This window comes from Bos grunniens, chromosome 9 (genome assembly GCF_055505025.1).
Source record: "Bos grunniens cultivar Pamir isolate PY7600 chromosome 9, Bosgru_T2T1.0, whole genome shotgun sequence".
Taxonomy (NCBI): Eukaryota; Metazoa; Chordata; class Mammalia; order Artiodactyla; family Bovidae; genus Bos; species Bos grunniens.
Genome location: NC_141173.1, coordinates 83176743 through 83184803, shown reverse-complemented (window position 1 = coordinate 83184803; position 8061 = coordinate 83176743).

Genomic DNA, 8061 nt, shown 5'->3' with positions numbered 1-8061 from the left:
ATTCTTCAAAACTTTGGCTTCTAAACCTTCATCTTACTGTGCCTTCCAATCATAAACTATTATATCCCTTGTCTGCAATCCTAATCAAACACTTTCCCCTCTGACATGTTACAAAAACATCCATCGAGTGGTGTTTTTTCTTACTACGTTTATCAATAAACTCAACTTTTTCTTATCAACAGGTTATTTGGGGTCTGGGGAACTAGTAGACTGGCATAACAGAGATTCCTAAGCACGGCCTATGGACTCTGGGTGATTCTGAGGATGGTGACACAAGAATCTCAATACTCTAACATCTAGCTGCGTTTATCATTTTACATGCTGGTTTAGATTACACTAATTAACTAATTACTCTTTGATGCCAGGCCAATTGCAGCATAAATTCCAGTCCCTCTTGTTTATGGGTTTGGTTCTAAACTGTTCTGATTTAGGAACTCCACTTAAATAATTTATCTATGGGAGTTAAAACCCAAGAGCACTGACATTTGATAACTAATCTTGAGAGGATCCATTACATTCACTCATTGCATTTCCCTTTCATTTCACTCATGCTCATTTCCAAAAATTGCTTTCTTCAACTCCTTTGTTTGCTACCAATAGTATGTGGGAAATGAATTTAATAATCTATAGATATTTTCTCAAAACACTAAAGGAATAGATTTAGAAAATCATTCAAACAGATTGTGAAAATCCAGAACATTGTTTTTCTATTTTAAAAATATGAATAGATTTGGAGGAAAATATGACTGGGTTTTTACCTGCATGTAAAAAAAGCCAGATTGCAAAAGAAAGGGGTTTTTGGAAGAGAGAAACTATATGCTATTTATAGCTCCACTTAACATGGCAATCATGGTGGGGTTTTTTTTGTTGTTGCTTTTTTTTTTTTAAACTTTTTGGCTGTGAGGACTGTGGGATCCTGGTTCCCTGACCAGAGATGAAACCTGTGTCCTCTGCATTGGAAGTACAAGCTCTTAACCACTGGGCCACCAGGGAAGTCCCAGTAATCATATTGTGATAGGATAATGGTTGGGTCATTTTTAGCAGACACAAGGAATTCCAATTATTAGTTAAGCAAAGAAATTGTTTTGAAAAGTGGTCTTAGGAAACAAATTTTGGATACTTCAGCCATTCCTAGATCCTGTGATTTTTATAATACATGCCTGGTTTAGTAACACCTGCTGTGCATGGCTTGTCTAGGAAGACATGGATTTTAGAAATAGAAATTATTTTCCTCTAGAAATATAAATGTTTCCTGAACCGAGAACAGAGATAAACCATCTTGATTCCCATTAATGCTTTAGCATATCTCACTAACAAAAGGAATATATTGATTGTCACACAAGATTACTTTCCATTTTAAAATTCTGAATTAATTCTGATAATTGTCTTACTTTTGTCATTTTCTAGATTTCATAGGCTCACCACCTACGTATATTTGCAAGATTAAGACCTATGACATTAATTCAGCATCCAAAGAATACATTGCAGAAAGTTTACAGGTCAGCAGAAAAAGGATTTTGTTGCTTAAAGCTTTAGAAATGTAGAGTGATAAACGGTTAGACCAACCTAGACAGCATATTAAAAAACAGAGACATTGCTTTGCCAACAAAGGTCCATCTAGTCAAGGCTGTGGTTTTTCCAGTGCTCATGTATGCATGTGAGAGTTGGACTATAAAGAAAGCTGAGCACCAAAGAATTGATGCTTTTGAACTGTGGTGTTGGAGAAGACTCTTGAGAGTTCCTTGGACTGCAGGGAGATCCAATCAGTTCATCCTAAACGAGATCAGTCCTGGGTATTCATTGGAAGGACTGATGTTGAAGCTAAAACTCCAATACTTTGGCCACCTGATGTGAAGAGCTGACTCCTTGGAAAAGACGCTGATGCTGGGAAAGATTGAGGGCAAGAGGAGAAGGGGATGACAGAGGATGAGATGGTTGGATGGCATCACCGACTCGATGGACATGGATTTGGGTGGACTCCGGGAGTTGGTGATGGACAGGGAGGCCTGGTGAGCTGCGGTTCGTGGGGTCACAAAGAGTCAGACACGACTGAGTGACTGAACTGAACTGAACACAGTTAGACAAGTTTCTTTAAGCATTTCTCAAAGCTTTTATGTTCATGTGCATTGTGAATCTCCAAAGTGCCTTAGAGCACGCATTGTTTCTCAAAATTATTTAGCCAGAGAATCCTTTTATTGGGGAAATGCTACATTCATTGTATTTTAGTGATCACTGTGATGTCTTCTTTGGACTACTAACATCACCAACAAGCACATTAAACATCACAGCGAAATTACTACAATACGGTTTCACAGGAAGCTGTTAATTCCACACATTTTTTTCATGAAATGTAGCCTTATATTTGGATACACAACTTGTGGGGATCTAGAATGCACTACAAGTTTGTATGTGCTGTGCTGTGCTCAGTCGCTCTGTCGTGTCTGACTCTTTGCAACCCCATGGACTGTAGCCCACCAGGCTCCTCTGTCCATGGGGATTCTCCAGGCCAGAATACTGAAATGGATTGCCATACCCTTCTCCAGGGAATCTTCCCAACCCAGGGATCGAACCCAGGTCTCCTGTACTGCAGGCAACAAGTTCTTCTAAGGGCCTGCTAATCCTCCTTCCAGCTTCCATTTCTATTATCAATATTATACCCTCTTGTTTATGTTTGGGCCAGTCTACTAGATTAGACAGGTAGAGATTTGTTCCCTAACTCTGTTTTCAGCAACTTAAAAAATGCTTTGCCCATTGCAGGCACTTAGATACTTTGTTTCCAATTCCATTACAGCCACTAAATTTCAAGTCAAGGAAGAATTCTGATTCATGGTTAACATCCTCTAATCAGAAAATTCCTCTTTGCTTTTAAAATTGTATTATTTCATCAATACTTTCAGAATATAGTATCCAGCATGCCTTTTGTTTTGCACTAAGCAACATCTTTTCATATTGTTCATGGGATTCTCAAGGCAAGAATACTGAAGTGGTTTGCCATTCCCTTCTCCAGTGGACCACATTTTGTCAGAACTCTCCACCATGATCTGTCCATCTTGGGTGGCCCTACATGTCATGGCTCATAGATTCCTTGAGTTAGACAAGGCTGTGGTCCATGTGATTAGAACATGAACAGTATGAAAAGGCAAAAAGATAGGACACTGAAAGATGAACTCACCTACCCAGGTTGGTAGGTGCCCAATATGCTACTGGAGATCAGTGGAGAAACAACTCCAGAAAGAATGAAAAGACGAAGCCAAAGCAAAAACAACACCCAGTTGTGGATGTGAATGGTGATGGAAGCAAGGCCTGATGCTGTAAAGAGCAATACTGCATAGGAACCTGGAATGTTAGGTCCATGAATCAAGGCAAATTGGAAGTGGTCAAACAGGAGATGGCAAGAGTGAGCATCGACATTTTAGGAATCAGTGAACTAAACTGGACCAGAATGGGTGAATTTAACTCAGATGACCATTATATTTACTACTGTGGGCAAGAACCCCTTAGAAGAAATGGAGTAGCCATCATAGTCAACAAAAGTCTGAAATGCAGTACTTGGATGCAATCTCAAAAACGACAGAATGATCTCTGTTCATTTCCAAGGCAAACCATTCAATATCACGGTAATCCAAGTTTATGTGCCAGCCAGTAATGCTGAAGAAGCTGAAGTTGAACGGTTCTATGAAGACCTACAAGACCTTTTAGAACTAACACCCAAAAAAGATGTCCTTTTCATTATAGGGGACTGGAATGCAAAAGTAGGAAGTCAAGAAACACCTGGAGTAACAGGCAAATTTGGCCTTGGAGTACAGAATGAAGCAAGGAAAAGTCTAATAGAGTTTTGCCAAGAGAACACACTGGTCATAGCAAACACCCTCTTCCAGCAACATAAGAGAAGACTCTACACATGGACATCAACAGATGGCCAAAACTGAAATCAGATTGATTATATTCTTTGCAGCCAAAGGTGGAGAAACTCTATACAGTCAGCAAAAACAAGACCAGGAGCTGACTGTGGCTCAGATCATGAACTCTTTAGTGCCAAATTCATACTTAAATGGAAGGAAGTAGGGGAAACCACTAGACCATTCAGGTCTAAATCAAATCCCTTATGATTATACAGTGGAAGTGAGAAGTAGATTTAAGGGACTAGATCTGATACAGTGCCTGATGAACTATGGACAGAGGTTTGTGACATTGTACAGGAGACAGGGAGCAAGACTATCCACAAGAAAAAGAAATGCAAAAAAGCAAAATTGCTGTCTGAGGAGGCCTTACAAATAGCTATGAAAAGAAATGAAGTGAAAAGCAAAGGGGAGAAGGAAAGATATTCCCATTTGAATGCAGAGTTCCAAAGAATAGTAAGGAGAGATAAGAAAGCCTTCCACAGGGACCAATGCAAAGAAATAGAGGAAAACAATAGAATAGCAAAGACTAGAGATCTCTTCAAGAAAATTATAGATACCAAGGGAATATTTCATGCAAAGATGGGCTCAATAAAGGACAGAAATGGTAGGGACCTAACAGAAGCACAAGTTATTAAGAAGAGGTAGCAAGAATACACAGAAGAACTGTACAAAAAAGATCTTCATGACCCAGATAATCATGATGGTGTGATCACTCACCTAGGGCCAGACATCCTGGAATGTCAAGTCAAGTGGGCCTTAGGAAGCATCATGACAAACAAAGCTAGTGGAGCTGATGGAGATCCAATTGAGCTATTTCAAATCCTGAAAGATGATGCTGTGAAAGTGTTGCACTCAATATGCCAGCAAATGTGGAAAACTCAGCAGTGGCCACAGGACTGGAAAAGGTCAGTTTTCATTCCAATCCCAAAGAAAGGCAATGCCCAAGAATGCTCAAACTACCGCACAATTACACTCATCTCACATGCTAGTAAAGTAATGCTCAAAATTCTCCAAGCCAGGCTTCAGCAGTATGTGGACCATGAACTTCCAGATGTTCAAGCTGGTTTTAGAAAAGGCAGAGGAACCAGAGATCAAATTGCCAACATCTGCTGGATAATCAAAAAAGCAAGAGTTCCAAAAAAATATCTATTTCTGCTTTATTGACAATGCAAAGTCTTTGACTGTGTGGATCACAATAAACTATGGAAAATTCTGAAAGACATGGGAATACCAGACCACCTGACCTGCCTCTTGAAAAACCTATAAGCAGGTCAGGAAGCAACAGTTAGAAGTGGACATGGAACAACAGACTGGTTCCAAATAGGAAAAGGAGTACATCAAGGCTGTATATTGTCACCCTGCTTATTTAACTTCTATGCAGAGTGCATCGTGAGAAACGCTGGACTGGAAGAAACACAAGCTGGAATCAAGATTGCCGGGAGAAATATCAATAACCTCAGATATGCAGATGACACCACCCTTATGGCAGAAAGTGAAGAGGAACTAAAAAGCCTCTTGATGAAAGTGAAAGTGGAGAGTGAAAAAGTTGGCTTAAAGCTCAACATTCAGAAAACGAAGATCATGGCATCCGGTCCCATCACTTCCTGGGAAATAGACGGGGAAACAGGGGAAACAGCGTCAGACTTTATTTTTGGGGGCTCCAAAATCACTGCAGATGGTGAGTGCAGCCATGAAATTCAAAGACGCTTACTCCTTGGAAGGAAAGTTATGACCAACCTAGATAGCATATTCAAAAGCAGAGACATTACTTTGCCAACAAAGGTCCATCTAGTCAAGGCTATGGTTTTTCCTGTGGTCATGTATAGATGTGAGAGTTGGACTGTGAAGAAGGCTGAGTGCCGAAGAATTGATGCTTTTGAACTGTGGTGTTGGGGAAGACTCTTGAGAGTCCGCTGGACTACAAGGAGATCCAACCAGTCCATTCTGAAGGAGATCAGCCCTGGGATTTCTTTGGAAGGAATGATGCTAAAGCTGAAACTCCAGTACTTTGGCCACCTCATGCGAAGAGTTGACTCATTGGAAAAGACTCTGATGCTGGGAGGGATTGGGGGCAGGAGGAGAAGGGGACGACAGAGGATGAGATGGCTGGATGGCATCACCGACTTGATGGATGTGAGTCTGAGTGAACTCCAGGAGTTGGTGATGGACAGGGAGGCCTGGCGTGCTGTGATTCATGGGGTCGCAAAGAGTCGGACACAACTGAGAGACTGATCTGATCTGAGCTTTTGAAACTGCCCTCAGGCATATCCCAAGCAGCATACATAGCTGTCTCAGTTTGCTAAGGGGTAAACACGGCTCATATAAACAAGACTATTCTAGACTTTGATAGGCTCACTTGGGTCAGATTTAAGTTAGAATGACTTGATTCTTTCCAACAGTTTTATAATGTCATTTTTTCTAAAAAGAAAAATATGATTCGAAGTAAAAATTTAAAAATCAGTATTTTGATACTTTTGAAAATGGTTCTGAAAAGATAATATCAGGAATTAATTGTAATTACATCCCATGGCAGCCTGGGAACTCTCCTCATTTAATTACAAATTCAACATTTGTGCTTTCTCGGTTGACAACAGGGCAAGACTGCAGGCATATTATCAATTAACTTTTCCTAATTACTCATGTACAAAATTCAAAACAGTACCAAAAATAAGCTATCTGTAAAAGAACAGCTGAACCCAAGCATACACTGTTAATATTCCCAAAGTATGAAAACTATGCCACCAATTGGAATGCCTTCACAACGCAAGATTAGTGCCACATTTGTAAGCTTAAACAAAATGCAAATAAATTGCATATTTCTAAACAAATGCCTGCCAGGGCACAGTGTCACATGTACCTACTCATTTGTTCAATGTGAAGAACTTCCTATGCATTGTGTGTTTTTTCAGCTAAAAATTAACAATTTAATTTGAACACACCTTCTGAGCAGTTGATAATATCCCTTTTATTTCATTTCTCATATAGATTTTTTTTCTTTTTTCTTTTTCTAATTTTACTGCCGGTCCTTTTCTATCACGTCTTCTGCTTCTCCTAGGATTTGGGGCAGAGACTTGCTAAGTCTTCCTACTTGCTTTTCTCCTGAAATTGGGGCAGAGGGGCTAATCTTCTTGACCTTTGTTTTAGAAGAAAAGTGAAAGTTAAAGTCGCTCAGTCGTGTCCGACCCTTTGCTACCCCACGGACTATATAGTCCGTGGAATTCTCCAGGCTAGGATACTGGAGTGGGTAGCCTTTCTCTTCTCCAGGGGATCTACCCAACCCAGGGATCGAACCCAGGTCTCCCACATTCCAGGCGGATTCTTTTTGTTTGTTTGTTTGTTGTTGTTTAGTCACTAAATATGTCCAACTCTTTTGCAACCCCATGCGTTGTAGCCTACCAGGCCTCTATGTCCATGGAACTTCCCAGGCAAGAATACTGGAGTGGGTAAAGAATCAGCTGATTCTTTACCAGCTGAGCCACAAGGGTTTTAGAAGAAGGCCTTTTGAAAAGCCTACTTCCTTCCCATTCCATTGAGGCAGCTGACATCAGTGTTTTAGCCCAAGTCCTCTGCTTTGCCCTCCTCTAAGTTTATAAGGTGAAATTTGATGGCCCTTCCCCAGCTTAGCTATACCCTTTGTTCTGTGGCTCTGCAGTTTCTCTCACAACAGAAGTGGATTCTATTCCTCATACTTAGCCTTGTCATTTGCTTTGACTAACAGAATTCAGTAGAAGTGATGATGCACCAGTTCTCAGCAAAGCCCGTCTACATTCCAACACTTCCGTCATTGCACAATAAGACACCTAGTGGATGTCATGCTAGTGGATGAAAGAACTCAGCCCAATATCCCCAGTCATCCCAGTCTAGACATCCCACATCATTCAACAGCCAGTCAACTCCAGATAAGTCCAGATGGAATCAGAACAGTCCTGTCCAGATCAGCCGACCCTCACATCCCATAAACTAAATAAAGGTTTTATGACTGCTGTGTCCCATTATTGTGGTGAGCAATAACTAATGCCACAGGTAGTGAATGTAATGTGACTGTGATTGGGCCCTGGCCTCCATCAAAGGCTTGCTTTTGTTAATTAACCTCAAAAAACACAAGCTGATATTGTATGTCAATGAATTTTCAGGATACAACTTATAGTGTTAGGTGGTG